Here is a 22,091-nt window from a genome sequence, read left to right as displayed (position 1 = left end):
GCTTAAGAAATTTGCATAATTTATTTATGTTCCAATATGTTTTGGTACAAAGTGTAGTTGGAAAAAAATTCAAAGCTCTAATGTTTAGTATGATATTTGGTGGGTATGTGTTTCATATTTTGGTTGGTTGTATTGGTTTCCATTGATTTGCCTCTGTAAAAAGTGTCATTTTGTTATTACAATTTTTTGTTCGAGATGGAAATCTTTCTATTTATTTTGGTTTTTTTAAATAGAAATTTCCTTTTGAATGAGGGATTTGTTTATTAGTACCAACCAAAATCCTATGGAGAACTAGAGGATTCCTATCAAATAGAAGTAAGTTATCTCATGTCTCCATGTACCTTCTTAAGTGCATTTTCTACTTAAATTTAATTATTTATAGTGTTCCTGTGCAAATATTTCAATCATGGGGAAACCGATAAATCAAAATCTTTACCAAATTAGTGGAGTCACTATAATTTGGGAATTAAAATTGAGCAAAAAGAAATATGGGGATTAGAAATAAGTAGTATTGGTTATTAGAAATAATGATATGTGGCTTCACAAATTTGTTTTCCTCCATTTTTATTGTCCTATTTTTACTAACTTTATTTTAAAATATAATTAAAGATAAAGTAAGTAGTGGAATTTTATAATCATCAAACCACCAACTCCACAAATTATTGTTAAAAAAATTGATTCAAGGCTAATAGTCAAAATAAGCTTAGCACTCACATGGGAACCTACCATTATAGTGTTTGTTGATAGGTTTCATTAATAGCTCTGTTAGATCTTTGATCCATATTAGAAACTAAAGCTCTTGGAAAAATAGTAAGAGTTTTAAGTGTTCTTAATATTGACTTGCAAACATCTACACAATATCAAATTTGGCTAGAAATTATTATTTTTATCATGATTAGTAGTTATTTAAAATTTGTATATGTGATATTATTATAAAAGTTCTTTAGATGTATGTCATCATTAATACTTTTTTTAGAGTTCCCATTTTTTGGAAACTAAACATTTTTGTGTAGCTTATCTAAGCTATGTTGATGTTTTCAATCTTGTAGGAAATGAAAGCATGCTTACAAAGTTATTGGGATTTGTAATATTTAGAAGAATCCATCATCCTTGCCAAAAAAATAGTGTTCTTCATTCAATAATTACCCTTTGAATGAAGTATCAATTTATTAGATTTTTTCATAATGTTCTTTTAATTTGTGTTCATTTCATTTGGTATATACACAAAACCAAATTCACAAAGAAATTTAATGCCACAATTAGTAGCTCTTTGAAATTTGTATCATGGAGATATGTCATCATGAATATGTGTGTCAAAAAATTTAATGTTGTCGAGAAAAATATGCTTTAACTCAAATTTTATTTATTTTTATGGTTTTTGAATCTTGTAGGAATCAAAGTGTTCTTGTCAAGTTATTACTATTTTTAGTATTTGGAGGAAGCTATCATCCTTACCAAATTTTTGGTTCATTCTTCTCTATCTAGTGATTACCCCTAAAACAATGTATCATCTAATTAGAATTTTGATTTATTTCTTTGCAATATGTTTTCTTTTTCTGATATAGTTGCACTTTGAACAATGTTTTTTTCTGTTCATTAGTATGGATGTCACAAGCTTCTTCAAAAGTATATGTTAATTATGTTATTGGTTAGAGGTTTCATTTATAGCTTTGTCTATGATTTGAACCTTGTCAAAAAGTGATCTTCTATGCGAATTATTCATAGTTTTTCTCCAACTTATAAATTTCTACTTAAAATCATTTTTTGTAGAAATAAATTCCTATTATACTTAATTGTTGTTAAAATCGCTTTATTGTACAAGAAAAAAAATGTTTCATACTTATTAGTTGTTTAAGATTTGTATGGCTACAGTTTGACATCTGTTATAGAAGCCCTATAGAGGTATGTCATCTTTAATATCTTTTTTAGAATTTCCAGTGTTGTTATGAACTAAATGCTTTTACAAAAATTATCTTATCTTTTTAATAGTGTTTTTCATTCATAGGGAATAAAGTTCTTGCCAAGTTAGCCATAATTTTAATATTTGAAAGAAATTATCATTCTTGCCAATTTTTGTCTTATTCTTCTTTATCTAATAATTATTCTTCAAACAAAGTATAAGTTCATAAGAGTTTAATGAAGGTTATATATGTAATTTTCAATAATGTCATTGTTAAATGTTTGTGAAACATACATAACTAGATTCTTACAGAGGGTTTATTAATATCTTTGTCAAAGGATTTAAGCCCTATAAGGAACTAGACCCTTTGTGGGAGCCAATCCAAAGTTTTGAGTTTTTCTATAATATATTTTGTATTTCCTTTACATGTAATCATTTTGTTTAGGAATGGGATTTATATAGAGTTTGAAAGAATAATATTAGAAAACCCTACTCATGAACATATGCACCAACAAGGTGTAAGGACTGTGTTGATAGCAAGATATGCTATGTACAATGTATTAGAGAGTAGGAATGTGTCAGAAAGAAAGTTGGATGAAGTGAACATTGCCTTTGTTGTAACCAATTATTTTTGGAAACTGTTGACTTAGTGGATGCAACTTATAATCTAAATTGAAAATCTTTGTAAAATTCTTTTGCACTACACCATGTGTTTGTAGGATATAAAAAGGGATGTGTTGAAAATTTGTAAAACAAATGTAGAAAAAATATTTGAAGCCTAGTTGATGTGCATAGGTTGAATCAGTGAGTAAGATAGAAAATTATCTATGAAAAATATTAGAGAGATTTAAAATATTAGACTTTTTCTAAACTACATTGTGAATGTCAGTTCTTGCCTCTTTATAATGTCACTTGTTGCTTTATGTAGCATCGTTCCTTGGGATTGTTGAATGGCTATAGGAACCCTAAGCATTGAATGTAGTTGATGCACGTACAGTGAATTTTGTAACTGTTGTAGGAGCTAGTGTGAGTAGTTTGTATTATTGTTGTAGTGTGAGACTCTTGAGTTCATATCTTATGCAAGAGATCAAGTAGGATTTTCTTGTACATGTTGCTCCTTGAATGTTCATGTAGAGTGTCTTAGGAAAGTGACATTCTCTATGGTTTGTAATTATTGTATGTGCTACCTCCTACTTTAACAATAATGTATAGCTTTGAATATCAAGATTAAACGTTATGTTATCATCTTACTCATGTGCTTGTATTCTATTAATGAGGTGAATTGCAATTTCATATAAATTTAAAATATTTAATAAGTTCAATATTGTATCTTAACATTTTTTAAATACCACTTTTCTTATATTATTCTTTCTAGTCTGTCTCTTGATAGTTAACCTATATACTTTTTACTTTACTTTTCAACATCCATAATATTAATATTTTAATAGAAAGACTATAAAATAATTAAAATTAGACTAAAATTAATAAGAAAAGTAAATCTATTACAATGATCATGAAGAAAACACATATAAACATCTTCAAAAAAAATCTAAAAACTTAAATCTATTTATAAATTATTTTTTCTCATTATTACATACATGACTGTGCTACTTAATCTAAATGTTTCTGACATGATAATAAGTTTTCCCTTTTGGGTGTGAGTTGACATGGTCTCTCATCCTTTTCTAGGTTGTATTGTATACATACATGTACTGAGTACACCAGTACACATACCAAGATAAGGATCTAGCATTTCTAGTAACTTTGGTTGGCCATTTATGGGGTCTAGTAAATTGGAAGTGAGAACAATCACACTCTAAAAACAAAATCACTAGGCTTTCTTTCAATTTTGCAACCACTTTATGATTAAATATTGGTGATTGTTAGGAATTATTTTCATGTTTTGGATAGGCAATTGATGATAGGCAAGGCAATTCGTGGCTCATGACAATTGAGAAAACTTTAGGAACCTACCATGATCATGACTATTGCTTGTTCAAAGGCTCACAAAGAAACATTAGAGGGAAACTGCAGACTACAACAAAGCCCACATTTCCTACTTTAAATATAAAGATCTGGTTGCAAAGGTGACAATCCATCCTTTATGTTCTTTTAAGGATAACATTTTTTCCATTTAATGTATGACTTTCTTTGTGCCTAAAATTAGTCAGTCATGATGCTAGATTTTTCTTTTTAGTATCCTACACATTCAGGCTAATAATGACTATATAGGAGAGAACATACTTCCTTGAACTTGTATTCTACAAAATCAACCTTTAATTTATGGAATTAAATTCTAACTTTGGTAACATAATTTAAATATGAGGAACACTAACTAAAATCTTAATTGAACTCCAATGTTGATTCTAATTGAACCCTCGTGTTGACACCAACCCTAAAGATTATTTGAATTTGATATATATTAGTTGGTATGTATATTAGACTAATTGAAATTGATTGCTAATTCTAGTTGAAGCCTAATGTTAACCATGATCTTACATATCATTTAATTTTAATATATATTAAGATTAGCACTATAATTCAATTCACTAAAAATGGTATACTTTATATTGTGTTAAAATAATTCTCTAATCATTTTTTATTATAGAATAGTTTCAAATCATTTAAATTGTCAATATTTAATTTTTTTAATAATATCTTTTAAAGTTTATAGCATTATTAAATAAAACATATAAGCATGTTTGTTTGTTTTTAAATGAACATAAGTAATATATATTAAGTTACAATAAAATTATAACTATTATTATTATTCATCCTTTGCAACTTCTTTATGTGTTTGCTTCCAATATAATGGATTTAACTCGAAATCCTTCTCATGTTACTACCATTTGCAGCAAATGTTCTTTGCCTAGTCTTGTTCATAGTGATGCTCTCCATTCGGTGCAACTAAATTAGAATTTGTAGCATGAGGATGGTTTCGTTGGAGGGTTATTTTGTAGGAGCCTCCTCTTGGAAAAGAAAGAATGTTTCTTCATTTGATAATGTTAACTTGGCAATTGAGACTTGAGCCTTCCAGTTTTTTCATGATTTCATTCATCATAGCAAGGGTGCCTTGAGTCTAGCCTTCTCAATAAAACTTAGAGCCCAAGTGCCTCCGTTTTACTCTAATCTCCAACATGGTGGTGACGATATTCCACTGCCTATGCATAGCCTTACGAGGGACTCTTCTGGTGTTGTTGCTTCAAGCTCTCGTATGTCATCTGTTCGGGCTTTGTGGAGAAATAACTCCATTATTTGATGATGTTCCATGTTTTTTATTCATACTTCCTTACAACATATTCCTACTAATCTTATATATGAGGTTTATTTTAGTTTTAGTTATGGAGTCTAATTAGTTTTAGTTTTACATGTAGTAGGCATACGTTTGAAGCCCAATTTCGGTCTAGTGCTTCTGTATGCAGTTTTTTAAACAAATGCAATAGGTACTTGTGATCAATATGATCTTTTTAAAATTTATTAGAAGCATCTATGTAATTCCTTTTTATATCAATATATCAAAGACTCTTTGCCTTTTAAAAAAAACCAAATTATTCAATTTTTACAAAGCTCATCAAATATATTTAGAAAATATTAATAATTTAATTTGTTAAAATTCTTATTAATATTTAGGGCATAGCCCCACAGCATGACAGTAACATCATGAGCCTCACAAGTATGAGGTCCTTGGTTCAAGCCTCATCTACTCCTTCATTTCGCTAGGTAGTTGATTGTTGATGTTGTTAATGTTGATGTAGAGTATGGAGTTATTGTTACTATTGATCATGCATGTGTGAAGTTTGGTAGACTTAGTTTTCTCATTGACTATTTGACTATTATAGATTTCAAGGTGGTCACTAACCCATATATCCCTAGTGTCTAGTGTTACCTACTCCTATGTCATGCTATCATCACACCCAAGTTGATCTAGTAGTCTCATTGTGCATGGTCAACACTTCAGCTCATGTTTCGGAGAGATAAGGTTTAGAGGGAGTGAAGAGATAAGGATAACAGAGTGACAAGGAACTGGAGAGATAAGGAAAATAGAGAGACAGGAGATGAAGTGATAAGGAGCTGGAGTGACAAGGAGACAGAGTGATAAAGAGTTGGTGAGATTGGTTATCTAGTCGATACATATCTTGGGCTAAATATTGAAAGGATTGTATGAATTACCATACTGAGGGGATGGGGTGCCCCAATTGTGCCCCACTGGTTCAAAGCTCCAATCAAAAGCAATTATTGACCAAAAGAAAACAAAAAATATTAGTATTTTTTTATTTTTTTATTTTTATTTTTAATTGAATTCAAATGCTCATATAGAAGACAAAAATTTATCCAACAAAATTTCCAAAATTTAATATAAATTTGAATAACATGATTTCAATAGTTCCCCACTTATTTTCATTTAAATCTTAGTCTTAACATTTGAAAATATAAGATTAAAGCAAATAAATAGTATAAAAGAGAACAATTGCATAAATTGCATAGGAGTTATGCTATAGTTGTGTAGACACTCAAATATGACTTGCACCTACACTTTCATCAGTAATGCACACTAACATTTCTTCTTTTCTCATTTCCTACCTTTGATCATTTTGGCCAAATTGATCACCATGTAAACCTATTTCAAACATTTCAAAACCTTTCAAGACCTTATTTGATCATTTTAAAACCTTTTCAAAATAAATCCAAAATCATTCAAATTCAACCCTAAATGTTTCAAAATTGATTCAAACCCTTTTCAATATCATCAAAATCACTTTTGAACAACCCTAAATCAATTCAAAACATTTCAAAATAACCTAAATCATTTCAAATCAGTTTGAAAGCATGTCAAAACCAAACTTTGATCACTTTTAACCAATCTTGGCCATTGTCAAACCCCCTCAATGCCTAGTTAATATTATGAAACCCTAATCAAACCTCATAAAATCAACATAATCTATCCTCTACAAATGGATCCTCATATATTGTCGAGTACCTCAATTCATAATCAACCTAGTTTGTCATCAAGCATAATCAAATCAATTATTTGGCATTGTCAAGTCCTTTAGTTCCTAATCAAACCTTCTCAACCTAATCCATCATCAATCTAATCTTTGGCATTGTTGATTCTCTCAATGTTTGATCAAGTCCTTATCCAGATCAATTTAATAGTTTTTATAGAGTACATTGATATTATTTCAAACCAACTTCATCAATCAATCTAATCAATCTTATGGCATTAGCATAGTGCGTTAAATATCAAATGTTGTCAATAATTTTTTGATCAACTTGATGTGTTGTCAAATATTGTTAGTCAATTCAACATCATTATCCAATTAGTCAGTCATGATTTGATCCCTTTCAAAATCATCAAAATCAATTCAAATATTCATCACGATCATCAAGATTAGGTTATTCTCATTAAATTCATCAACCTATAGGAGTAAATAACCCATGGTTTATTCTTATTCCCCCGATGGTTTAATCATTTCACCAAATTAATTTATCCTTGCCCGTAACATCTTCAATTAATTGATTGTTTTCTTCTCGTGCATTTTGGGGATTTTCTTAATTCCTAATTCCTAATTTTATTTTTGGAGGGATTTATGAGTTTTCAAAATTCAAAAAATCCAACTCTTACACCCTCCCTTAATTGTGTTTTTCATCTCCTATAATCATGCTTCCTAACTTCCTATTAATTTCCCTTCAAATCTCTTCCACCATTTCCCTTAATTTGTGCTTCCTAATTATCTTCACATTGCTTCTTCCATATTTCCTCTAATTTTGCATTGATATGTGCATTCCAAATTGTGCTTCCAATTTGTCATAAATATTAAGTCTTGTAATTTGCACAATCTCTTTCCATATATCTACATTTTGGTTCTCAATAAATATAAATTGGGGTATTCACTTGTTTGGCTAACCATGCTCCTAGTGCTCTCATGTTATCATTTTTTTTTCAATCATTTTGTGCGCTTTTTTCCAAGTCAAGAGAAACATCATGTCATTGCAATGAAGAAGAAAGGAGAACATAGGATCATAACTTGAAGGGAGGTTTTCACATTTTGAGATCCATTTTAGTTTCAAGTTGCTTTTATGATAGAAACAATTAGGTTGTATGCATGGAATGATAACTTTTTCGTAGTCCTAAAATTGGTGAGCCTAGTGTGAATCATGATAAATTAATTGATTTTGGTGTTTTGATGTGTTTTTGCAGGTCCTAGTGAAGAGCTACGCGCTTGGTATTGTAGTTGGGCACTTGTGTGCTTCAATCCTTTGACAAGGTTGTTTAAGGTATCAAAAAAAATTGTCTACATTTTTGGGTCCCAACTACATAGTTCTACTGACCAATTGTGCACCTTATGCACTTGGTCATCAAGGTGCACACTTGGTATTGCATAATAGGTTTGGGGGGTTAATTAGGTGATTCATCACTTTTTGACTAGGTTTATGTGTTCCTCAAGTCCCCACTTGCATAGTTTTGAGGACCAATTGCACACCCTATGCACTTGGTCATCTAGTTGTGCTCATCATAGTTCATATTAGTGTTTAATATTCTATTTTTATAATTTTGGAATTTCTAGTTCATTTTTGCACGTGTAGTTAGCACATTCTTAGGATTACTTTTGTATTGATTCAATTATGCATTTCCAACGTCCAAAGCTATGTTTATGCAGTTTGAGCAGTGATTTGGTGTTACTAGTGGTCTATTTTTATCTTGTGGTGATTGAAGGATGAAAGTTTTGATGCAAAACTACTAAAGGATTTGATGTAGGATGTTGGAGAAATGTCTTTTTGTGTTTATCAAACTTTGTGTGAGTTTTATTAGTTAGAAAACACTTCATTTGGTGCTTAAAATGAATGTTTTATTTTAAAAGTTCGGTGTGTCTTCATATTTCTAATTCCAAAAGATTATATGGTTGCATCCTCTACTCTTGCCTTTGTAGATCTTGGATGACTAAAAAATCCATATAGTTCTTTTAAAGAGGCATGTCTTGGGCCAAGGCACTCACTTTGAACGTGCTAAGGGATGACCTAAACTAGTAATGGGCCAAAGCTAGGTCTCCATCCTAATCACTATATAAATGCATGATTGTAACAAAAATATAATCGACGGTATTATTGGGTGAACCTATCCTCTAATGTCCTTTGATGTGTGTCAAACCTTAGTTCTCAAGGCTGGGAGAACTCCTTTAGAAGTTTATTAGACCACCTACTAAGCAAGGTGCCTCAAACTAAAAAATTTGTTGTAGTGACTAAAAACCTTCCATCCGCTAGTTGAAGGGATCACCCATTCTCATAAAGATATCCTAGCTCTCACAATCCTTAGTAGAGACAAAAGTCCCTTGGGAAGTGATGCTCCTTGGGAATTGAAGCTTGGTATGCCTGAGAAGTGAGTGCATTGTAAGGGGGAGCTCATGCTACCAAGCTTCTAAGTTGTCTTCTCTGGATAAGCACGGTTGAATTTTGTTTGAGTGGGAATTCAATGGATAATGTCTTTTCAACCTAAGTTGTAGCATGATTGTTTTATTTTAATGACAGTCATTTGTCTATTGTGTCTTGCATGAGTGTCCTTATTTAATAAGTAGGAAATATTTTTCGTAGCAAGTCAAATTGTGATATTTCTATCACGATTCAATTGTGTAGTTTTTTTAATCAACTCATTGACCCGTCTTTCATTACTCAAATATCAAATATGTAAACGATTTTGAAAGTGTTTGTCAATGTCATGAAAATTTTTGAATTATCTTGATTAACTGATCTAACACTCATGAAATATTTATGTTTTTCATGCATTAACCTTGTCAAAATACTTCAAGAACATGGAACCCCAAACTTGTGGCCTTATGATCTTGTGTCATGACCCTTATACATGAAAACCATTTTTTATATTATCCGTGCATTTTTTAATTATCGTGTCCTCCTTTAGCCTTTGTATACATGACATTTTGCACTTAGATCCTTTAGCATTTTGCAATTCCAAGCACCTTGCATAGTCACCAAAAGAATGCTACACATGGATAAAAAAATGTGACTAGTACTTTAGTACAAATCACTTCCTCTTCACATTCCATTAAATCGTTGAAGTTTCAAACAAGCTCATCAAAAGATAAGAAAACAAATGCAACAGTCATTACCTTATCTTCTTCTCTATGCACAACATGTTCCTTTGCAAAAATATGAAATATGATGCTAACAGTGAGTGTAAAAAGCCCTTCAAAAGATATATTGCAATGCTTTCTTTATGTGTTCTCTTTCCGCGGACATTGTTTGGTGCTCCTCTTACTGGCGTTTTCTTTTTGTACTGTTTCCAATCCTTTAGACCCTCGTTGGTCTCCTATTGAACATTAATAAATTTATCTTATCTTATCTTATCTACTTCATACCATTGTTTTTTTTTTTACAGGCTTACTATCATGGGCACTGGTTTGTATACCGCTCTAGTACTATTAAATAAACACAAGTGAACACTTGAATATAATATTACAAGGTTTGTAGAGATTTTAACGAAGGAAAGAGTTCTATGAATGACCCTTAGTAACCAAACCACATTACATAACGTAATATGCAGGGTGTTACGCTGACATAACAGTGATGAACACCATAGAGATATTAAGCTTAGTAGAAATATTAGTAATTATATATGTGTTAGATGAAGATTGAGGAAAGAAAGAACCATACAATAATATTAGAACTTAGTAAATTGCACTTCTTAACATTTGTAACAATGGAACACTGTCTAGATAACTGCTCCAATTCTCCTTCCAAAAAAGAGCAGCAGTTCAAAGATAAGTGATAAACACAAATAGATCCATCCATACATACCCTGAATAAGATTAAATGATAAATATAGCTTCTTTTGATTGATAAAAAAATCCCACAAATCTGTATTTGTTAAAATATGATTTAGTTGTGAGACGGATCTTCTCATATCTCAGTTCTACAACTTGATTTCTCTTGTACCAGTTCTATATTAGTTCTACTATTGCAAGTTTTATTTGTACCTCTTCAACTCTATAGTTTTTGTTCGTGACAATTCGTGGATGTCAATATCCTTCATATTTTGGTTGATTGTGTTCTATGTTCGAAGAAAGCCTCATTATCTCCAACTCTGTGTTTCTCATATTTCTCAGCATAAATTAGTTTTTCTAAGCATATGGTGTTTCTTATATTTCTCAACATATGTTATCTCTCCACCGCTGTTAAGCATTAGGCTGACTCAGACTTGCCACTTGCACACGCTAATGATGACTGGACTCTTATGTTTTGTGTTTCAAGTTTATATCCAAACATGGAGTGTGGGTGGAATCATTTTTGGTGTTTCATATTTTGTAGTCTGCTTTATTATTATTTGAAGCTTTGTTGTTATGATTGTCGGTTCATAAAAGCCAATGATGTCTCATCACTTAGCATTCTTGTGTAACCGTTATTCTTTCAATAATCTGTGTGCATCTTTCTCGTCAAGGGTGAGAAAAGCTTATTGAGGACGTTTCACATACTATGAAGAAGAGACATTATTCGATTACTCATTTATCATATCTTGCATATTATTATTTTTGTTGTTGTATCATTTTTATCAGGCATTGATCACTTTTAGATTGTTTATTATTGTCATTGCGTCATGCTTTTTCTAGAATCATCATGCAAGAACGTCAGTCACATATTTTCGTATTGTGAGCATGAGCAGTAGAACACTATTAGTCTTTATATATTCGATCTATGATATCTTTCTAATCTCCTTCCAATCAAAAATACATGTCGTTCCTACTAAAACTCAAATGAAGTGCACAAGTTTGGTGGATTGGGTTATTTCCCTGGTTGAAGAGGGCTTTTCCCATGATAAACATCCTTGTCTTGTTTGTTGCTCTTAAGATTTTTTATTCAAAATTAACATGATATCAAAGTCAAGTTGAAGCATTTCAATTGTGAACCAGGAGCTCTTTCATTTTGTTCATTCTAATTGATTGTTCTTTGCTCCTTTATCGGTGTGTGGAAATGGTGAATGGCTTGAATGTTGAGGACAGGTTAGAGGGATCTTCGAACTTTGCCTCTTGGAAGCCAAGAGTTCTGATAGCTCTCAAGGAAAATGATCTTTTAGAGTATATAAAGTCTAATGTTGAAGAACCATCAGATGATGTTGATAAAGCTCAGTGGAAGAAGAATTTAAAAAGGCCAAAAAGATCATGATTAGCTCTGTCAGAATCATTTGATTCCAGTAATTTGAAAGAATCTACTAGAGAAATGTTCGATGCTCTGAAAGATCTATATGAGTTTAATAACACCAATAGAGATCTGGCTCTACGGTGTCAATTGTTGCACATTAAGATGTCACGAGGAGAATTTGTCTCCTATTCCATGAAAATTGTAGAGCTCAAAGATTAACATGCTTCTATAGGTTCGTTTTTTGGTGTCAAAGACCTTGTTATGTTTTGCAATAAATGGTGCTGCTCACTCCTAGGATTCATCCAATCAAGGCATTGGTGGAAGAGATGAACTTACAAAGTTTCATCGATTAAGGGTTGATTGCATTCAAGAAGAATGTAGGTTGGAAGCAAGAAATAGCAATCATAGAAGTATTCATGAAGATGATTGTGTTCTTGCAGCTCATACATCGAAAGGAAAAGGGAAGAAAAAAAACCTCAAAAGATTTAGAATAAATAATGATTCAGCTCCTAAATTCAAGAAAAAGAAAAGAGGTCTTTCTTGAATTTGATGTTTTAGGTGTGAACAATTTGGATACTTTGCAAGAGATTGTAATGTCGGACAAAACCATCTCATGAAGCTACTTTTGTAGATGTGAAGGAATCTTCTCCACAAAAGGAGTCTTTCATTAATTCTAAAGTTTTTCATTTTATTTATGCACTTTCCAGTAATATATCTACAAACGGTGCTACATGGTCGATTGATAGTGATACATCTCGTCACATGTAATGTCCTCATCTTTTTAGCATCTTAGTGGAGTTCTTAGACTTTACACTCTGAAGGCTAAGTGAAGAAATAAGAAGAAATCGATTAAATTAATTTCTTATAAAGTCATTAAAAAAAATTAAAATTAAAATGTGACTTTATATTTAATTAATTTAATTTTTTAGAAGCACAGTTAATTATTGTATTGCGAGGGAGAAGCTTCTAGAGAGTGCATTTTCTAGAAATATAATTAATTATTGTATTGGAAAGGAGGAAGCTTCTAGAGAATGCAATTAAATAATATTTTATTTCCTTTTAGAAGAGTGAAGGAAAAGAATAAATAGAGGGGAGAGCTTCATTGTTAATCATCCGATTATTGTGAATTGCATTTGATATAAACTTGGGAGAAGAAACTGAGGTTTCCTATTTCAGTCAGCCATTGAAGAATGTCAACTCTTCAATGTTGCAACCATTTGAGATGATAAAATATCCATTGAATTTGGTATTTAGGAGAGCTTCATTCTAGAGTTCTATTTGTGCTTAAATTGGAGAATACATTTTGGATGCTATAGTATGCATGCATGATGTCGCACTACAATATTTATGTTTGATTCATTTCCATTCTTTGGCATCACTATTATTAGGTTTCTCTTACAACTACTAGTAGTTAGCATTGTAATTTTTAGGCATATAATTTTGTTGTGATAATTCAGAATCAGATTTTGGCATTACTATAGTCATTATTATAAGCCCATTTGTCTTGGAAAACTCATAGCAACATTGTACATGAGAATGAGTTCAATAAAGGAGATACATGTTGCATACCATTTGTTTGATGAAATATCCATCTAATAGCATATATGATCAGCATAATAGTTGTATGTCAATTGTTTGTCAAAATGTCACTGAGGCCAATGATAGAGATTGAAGCTATCAAATATGTCACTTTGCATTTGGAGGGAGTAGCACATGATTGGTGGTACCATGGTATGATAACACTTCAACATAATCAAGTGACTAAGTACTAGGACTTTGTGGATAGGTTGGTTGAAAGATTTGACAAGAAATATCCAGAGGTTTACTTTCGAGAATTAGCATAGCTAAAACAAACAGGAAAATTGGAGTATTTCATTGGTGAATTTCAATAGTTGGCATTCATGGTGCCAAACACTTCAGAGCGTAGATTGATAGTTCTTTTCTTTGAGGGCCTATTCGAACCACTAAGAAGTTGGATAAATGCATTTGATCCCATTTCTTTATAGGAAGCTATGAAAAAGGCAAGAAGTATGGAACATGCAGTCCCAACAAAACAAATTTCAGTCTAAAGGAGAATCTTCTAGTAAGGATAACAAACCATTTTATAAAAAATCAAAGAGGACTAATTTTATAAATGATTCTAAAAATAAAACTTTAGTACCTTTTGACAGGGAAACATTAAATGATTTGAGGGGGAAAAATTATGTTTCTACTGTAAGGGACCCTATGATGCAAACCATGACTGTCCTCTTAGACAAAAGAAAAAAGCTAACATAATTATGTGGGCATACTATGAGGAATGAGAATCAAATAATTCGGACCAGTAGTCTGATATAGAAGAAATAGATGGTGAAAAAAAGGAAGACAAGGATGAAAACTTGTTTAAAATGGAGTCCATGGATGGGGAAGGAGATGGTCAACTTGGGGAAGCTCGTCTCACTAGTATTAAGCAGGAAGGATCATTTCAAATGAGAGAAGTACTTTTTGGACAATGAGTTATAACTTTGGTTGATATCGGTGCTACTCATAATTTCATCGATGCTAGGTTGGTGGAGAAGCTTACCATACAAACAAAGGATTTTGGGGGAATTAGAGTGAGGGTAGTTGATGGCTATGTCCTCAATTGTGATCGTAAGATCACTGGACTCCCATTGGAAGTTAATAATTATGCCTTTAAGTCAAATTTTTATGTTGTGCCTATGGGAGATACAGATATAGTCCTTGGGATGAGTTGGTTGAACAATATTGGTGAGTTCACTCTTAATCTCAAGGAGATGGAGATGAGGTTTAAAGTGAATGGGAAGACACAAATTCTTAAGGCAATCAAGGACAGTGATTTCAGAATGGTCCCTTTTTGGAGGATGGCTAAATCGATTCGACATGATCAAGTAGAGTGGGCAATAGAGTGCATGTTAATACCATCATAGGAGGGACATCAAAAGACTGAATATCCTTCTGATATTCAAGAGCTTAGAGATAAGCACTCTAAGGTTTTTAGTGACATTCCACTAGGTAGACCACCAGACAGGGGTATTGAGCACATCATTGAGTTAGAGGATGGGACTAAGCCCATCATGATTACACCCTACAGGCATTTGAAGAGGTTGAAGGATGAAATTGAAAAAACCATAAAGGAGTTACTTCCTGTGGGCCACATTAAACCAAGTAAGTCTCCTTTCGCTCCTTCAATGGTGTTGGTGAAGAAGAAGGATGGGACATTAAGGATGTGCATTGATTATAGGGTGCTTAATAGGAAGACAATTAAAAACAAGTACCCCATTCCCAGGATCGATGAGTTGATAGATAAGTTTCATGGAGCTTCCTTATTCTCAAAGATAGATTTGAGATCAAGTTATCACCAAATCAGAGTTAGAGACTAGGACATCGAGAAGACATCCTTTAGATGTCATTGTGGCCATTTTGAGTTTGTAGTTATGCCATTTGGGCTAACTAATGTACCTGCTACTTTTCAAGCAACAATGAATACGATTTTCCATCCTTAGTTGTGGAAATTTGTACTTGTCCTCTTCGATGATATCTTAGTGTATAGTAGATCTTGGGAGGAGCACTTGGTTCACCTTGACATGGTGTTGGATATATTAGGTAGAGAGTCCTTGTATGCAAAGGAGTCAAAATGTGAGTTGGGTATGACATAATAACCTGACCAAAATAACCCTGGACACAATAACCCTACCATAATAACCCAAGGACACAATAACCCAGGGTCACAATAACCCATGGTCAAAATAATCCATGGACAAAATAATCAATAGTCATTCTAGATCAAGTTAGTATGCTTAGAAAGGGATTGTGAGGCACCATGGAGGATATTTAGGTCATTTTTAGACCATATATCCATTATATACCCCTAAAATAGCCTTAAAACATTTTTAATATGCTTAAATAACTTATAAAATGGTAAATAATTATAAAAATAAAGACAAATTCGTGAGAATAAGCTAAATAAGAGTTATGATGAAAAGTTGTAAGTCAAAAGGCATTATGAAGAGGCATTAAGAGGATATATAAAGTGGTAAAATTAAGAGCTTAGAGAGGTAAAGGAAGGAAGAAGGGGAGAAGAATGAAGAGTGTGTAGAGTGATAAGAAAAAAAGATATCAAAATTCATTAAAAAATATATTTTTTAATATTATTTTTTAATATACTTTTAAGGAATCAAGAAATTCTTCATAATTTTTAATATATACAATGCCTCTTCAATTATTTATAAATTTTGTTTTCTTTTCTCTATAATCTTATGGGGTTATTTTGTCCACGGGTTATTTTGACTCCGAGTTGTTTTGGATTGGGTTATTATGACCTTAGGTTATTTTTTCCTTGGGTTATTATGGCTGGGTTATTTTGTCTAGGGTTATTTTGGCCAGGTTATTATGTCCTGTAATTAGTTGTTGTATCTAGTCACATCATTAGTGCAGAAGGCATACGCATGGATCCTAAAAGGATTCATGCCATTGTGGAGTGGCCTTCATCGATGAACCTTACACAGTTAAGGGGATTTCTAGGATTATGTGGTTTCTACGGGAGATTTGTGGATGGATATTTCAGGAATGCGGCACCCTTGACAGATTTGATGAAAAAGGGAGCTTTCTTGTGGACTAAAGGGAGCTTTCTTGTGGACTCCTGAGGCACAGGAGTGTTTTGACAAATTTAAAGAGTTGATGACTTCTTGTCCATTGTTAGTGTTACCAAATTTCAGCAAACCTTTTGAGCTACATTGTGATGCTTCCGGAGAGGGCATTGGAGCAGTGCTTATGTAGGAGAAGCACCCTATTGCTTATGAGAGCAGAAAATTAAGAGGGCCAGAGCAGAGCTTTAGCATATATGATAAGGAGATGTTAACCATTATGCATGCTTTGGCTAAATTCAGGCAATATTTGGTAGGTAGCAAATTTTGTATCAAAACTGACCATAATAGCCTAAAACACTTTTTGGGGCAGCGAGATCTCAATGATAGGCAGCAGAAGTGGGTGAGCAAGTTATAGTCCTATGATTTCGATATTACATATGTTAAGGGGACATAGAATGTAGTTGCTAATTTGTTTTATCACATAGGTCCCATTTGAGCTTATTGAAAAATATATCATAGGATTGGAGACACTTGATCCTTGCAGAGTATGTAAAGAATGCATGGACAACCGTATTCATAGATGGAACTATTTAGGATAGCAAATACACCCTTGTGAATGAGCTCATCATTTACAAAGAGTGAATATTTTTGGTTCCAGGCTCAACAGTGAGGAGGATGGTTCTGAAATCTTTTCATGATTCACCTATGGTAGGACATCTTGGTTTCCACAAGACATACCAATAGATTATGTACTTTAGTGTGTTAGAGAGTGTCTAGCCTATTAGCAAAATAAGTAGGAACACTCCTATCCAGCTAATTTACTTCAACCAATTTTTATTCCTGATAGGAAGTGGGAGTGTTTATTTATGGACTTCATCATAGGACTGCCTAGAGCCCAAGGAAAGGACTATGTATATGTGGTTGTGGATCACTTTACAAAGTTTGCACACTTCTTTCCGACCACTACTACATACACTACTACACAGGTGGTAGAGTTGTTCTTCAAGGAGATATTCAGATTACATGGCTTACCTCGGAGCATTGTGAGTGACAGAGATAGTATATTTATGAGTCACTTTTGGCAGGAGGGTATGTGCACCAAGTTGTGGTGCCAAAAATATGACACATAATTTTTTATTTTTTTTTACTTTTCAAAGGTGTGTATGTGCTATAGTGCTCACGCACTTTTGAAAAGTAAAAGATTTTATAAATGGGCTACAAACCTGCGTCCCATTTTATTCTATTTGGGTTTTGCATTTCTCCTCAACAACGAACACACAGATTGAAAAAATTGAAGAATTTTGTCACCCACCTCCTCAAAATGCCTCCTCGTCACCAAAGATCAAGTTCAAGACCGTGTAGTTTGTATTCTACTCTTGTTTTTGTATTACTTTATATGTTTTTGCATTGTTTTGTAAGTTTTTACATTGTTTTATAGGTCTTTTAAATTTTTCTTTAAATTTCTTTATTTATTTAGATTGCAATTGGTTTCTTGTCAGGAAATGTGAATAATGAACTGCCAAATCCCCAACTAGATCAAAAAAATAAAAATGAAAACCCTCCACAAGGTCTAAATAAAAACCCTCAACAAGATGAAAATCAAAACCCTCCACAACAAGAGCAAGAAATTTCACAACCTGCACCAATTGGAAGATCTCCTCCTGGCACTCAAGACAACATAATGAATGAAATAGAAAGAGGGAAAAATAAATTAGAAGCACTTATTGGTAGGCTAAAAGCTTGTGGACAAACCAATCCGATGAGAGCACAATTGGCATCCTCCCTCGAGTCCATTATGACCCATGTAGCTTATGTTGGTGGTTAGTTGGATATTTGGCATGTTAAGAGGGATGAACAAAAGATATTATGCAAACAAATTATCATATCAAGATGTTAAAAAAAAGGAAATAGAAAAAGGTAGTATTTGTGCATTGTTTAAAAAGCCTGGAGAACAAGATATTGTTAAACATACAACTAAAAGGTTCCTTATTCATTGATGCAGATGTCAAGACCCTAATGTACGTCATGACCCTAATGTAGTTAGGGCACCTATTGTCAAGCCACAGGGTGAGCATGTGATTATTCCTTTAGTTGTGAAGGAACATGTAGAGACTAACACTCTAGGGACTATCAATGCTTTGATGCAGACCCTCATTCATTGCACTAGTCCATTAGTTGAGGAGGAGCCTCCTGTGCATCATGATCACATGTGCACATCATGTGGATCCTTATGCACATTTGGCAATCATGCTAGAGACAATATAGATGATGGGCTAGTCACTGATGAGTTCCTAGGTGACTCATTTGGCATTGACACACAGGTAAATTACAATTATAATAAACTAATTTGATCACATTTCGTATGTATAGTGAATGACTAATTAATTAGCATGTATTGACATTGTTCAAAATTCAAGGTAAGAGTGTTGGTGGCCCTAGTACAAATTCCATGGCCCCATTTTTTGTCCCACGATGAGTCGAGAGGTATGTATCAATTTAATCATTTAAATTAATACATATATTTATTAAGTAATCATATGAAGGATTGACAAAAAGAAATTATGCATGTGCATCAGTTCTCTACTAGACCATCAACATTCACAAGGGACTCTGAGCCTAGGCATGATACGAGCTTCGTAGAGGTACATTTGTTTCATGTTAATTTATTTATTTGATTATATTTGTTTCATATTTCATGTTTCATGTTACATGTAAATTATATTATATGACATGCAGTTGTTGACGTCTGAGACTCCTCATCTTCACCAGTCCATCGATCGTGGAGTTGCTGTAGTGATGGCTAGTTTAGAGCCATTGATTGAGGTATGAAAGAATTTTCTTGGTTTTAGTTATTTATAATAGTTAGTATCAAAATTTCTAATGTTATTTATAAGTGATTATATTGATTGAATTTTTGTAGGGCCTTATTACACCTTATTGTTCGTCGGCCTTTGATGTGGATGTACAAAGTGACTATTTGATGCTTGTAAGAAAATAATTAATTTTGTGTGTATATATATTTGATTTCAATGTATAATAATTGTTGATTCATATCTACTTTATTTGTATCAGCTCAAGTTAGAGAAGAGCCTAAACAAGAGGACGAGCGACTGTGTGAGGAAGACCCCATCATCCTCATTATCTCCCTCTACACAACAATCGAAGACCTCTAGGAATTTTTTTCCTTCCCCTCATGGGAAGGAGAAGATATAGTTGATAACATGTATAGGCATTAGTGGACATATATGTTGGATTTTATGTCAATGGACATATTCAATATGCATTTGATGTATATATGACATTTTATATTTGATGTATGACATATATTTGATGTATGACATTATTAGACTTATGAAATTATTGTTTAATATATGACATGTTTGTTCATGTATGACATTATTGGTTATCTATATTAAATATTTGTTAATGTATGAAATTATTGGTTATCATAATATATATATCTTGTTTTTCTTGTTTATGTTTTAAGTACATTTCACATATTTCATTTAAATGTAAATTGCATCCAAAATGATGCAGAGTGCTCACATCAAAAGCTAGTGGATTCCCAACAAGAACACTTTTAAATAAAACTACCTTTCCCACCTTCCTAAGTATCTTCAAAGACTCTTTGCAACTTGGTTACAACATTGAACAAAATTCTACCTAACTTCACAAAACTACTTGATCATTTTCCCTATTCAAGACTTGGGAAGCAATAAGGGGAAAATGAGAAAATTTGAGAAATAGATCATAATCAACTTCTTGTTTCAAACTAACATCTTCGACACTTCAAAGAACACCTAATAACTATCTCACAAACTTTAGTCTGTCATCTATTCTATCCTTCCAAGAGATTCTTCAACATCCTATGAGTGAAACCAATCTTCCAACATCTTATGACTGTGTTTTCTTTGCAACAATAAGTAATTTGTTGATTTTCGGACAACTCTTCACAAAGGGAAGTGATTATGTTTCAAACCCATGAAATGGTTATTAAGACAACCAAGAAGATCCTTAACATCTTCCACTAACTCCATTCAATGATAACATGCAGTTAAAGTGGTGTTTCATTCTTAAAAAGTACGAGTTTGTTGTTCCAAATAGGAAGTAATGATATTTGACAATAACTCAATGATCCTATATACAAGTTTAATGTCAACATTGATTCCTTGTCATATAAAAAAACTTAATAATCACCAACACCTTATGCCTCCTCTAAATTCATAGAGGGTATTTTCATCATTTGGCATCCATTCCAACTGATTACCAGTTGGTTTGATTGGTTACAAGGCTAATTTCAAAGTTTTCCAAAAAATTGCTAAAATTGTCAATAAGTTGTCAGCGACTTTTATTGCAAAATGCAATTTTCGCACTAACTCTTCCTACAACTTAACCAAGTGGTTTTTGGTAACACATAGGACCTATATAAGATTTAATGAATCTCAAAACACTTATTGAGTCAACTTATTAAAAAAAACAACAACAAAAAAAAGAAAAAATCGTTAGGACTAAGGCAACTTGGGTTTATAGGTGACCTCAAGTTCTTTGACCTTACAAACAAGGATTACCTTATTACCATAAAAAAAAAGTTCAAAATGAGTTGTATGATCACCCCTTTACCTTCTATCAAAATTCTCCATCATTGGATGAGATGACATATCTAGTTACCACAGTCAAAGATCATTGCCCTACGGCATTTAGTGACTCTTAGGGATGATTCAATTTGGCATGCTCAAGAATGTTTGAGCACTCAATGAAATGGGAGGAGCTTGGGGCTAGTGTTTACCCAGCTACCCAAAGCTAATGGAATAGATAGTTTGATCCCACGATGAAAGGTGAGAGAGATTTAGCAGTTGGCAACTTTGTACCGGCCAACACTACAAGTTTCAGCATCACCTGAGATGGCGTCGTAAAATCAAAATAGAATAAGATGTCCAAAAAGTGAGAGGTTATTTTAGGTCTCCACAACATGGTCCTATAGCACCCAAAATTGCATCCATACCTTGCACGAATTATGATATATGCCCCGACAAAGATCATTTCCCTATGGCATTTAGTGACTCTTAGGGACGATTCGATTCAGTGTGCCTAAGAACGTTCAAGCACTCAACGGGATGGAAAGAGCTTGGAGGTAGTGTTTACCCAACCATCCAGAGCTAACATAATAGACAGTTTGATCCTATGATGAAAGGTGAGAGATCTGCCAGTTAGCAACTTTGTACTAGTCAACACTACAAGTTTTAGCATCACCCGAGATGGCATCGCAAAATCAAAATGGAATAAGATCTCCAAAAAGTGAGAGAGGTTATTGTAGGTATCTGCAACATAGTCCTATATCACCAGGAATCACATCCATACCTCAGACAAGCTCCAAGATATGCCCCATCAAAGATCACTACCCTATGGCATTTAGTGACTCTTAAGGATGATTCGGTTTGGCGTACCCAAGAACATTCAAG

The sequence above is a fragment of the Cupressus sempervirens genome, chromosome 3 (genome assembly GCF_028749045.1).
Source record: "Cupressus sempervirens isolate cs-2001-9-10 chromosome 3, ASM2874904v1, whole genome shotgun sequence".
In the NCBI taxonomy this organism is placed as follows: domain Eukaryota; kingdom Viridiplantae; phylum Streptophyta; class Pinopsida; order Cupressales; family Cupressaceae; genus Cupressus; species Cupressus sempervirens.
The sequence above is the reverse complement of the archived record's forward strand: the minus strand, read 5'-3'. Positions refer to the sequence as shown.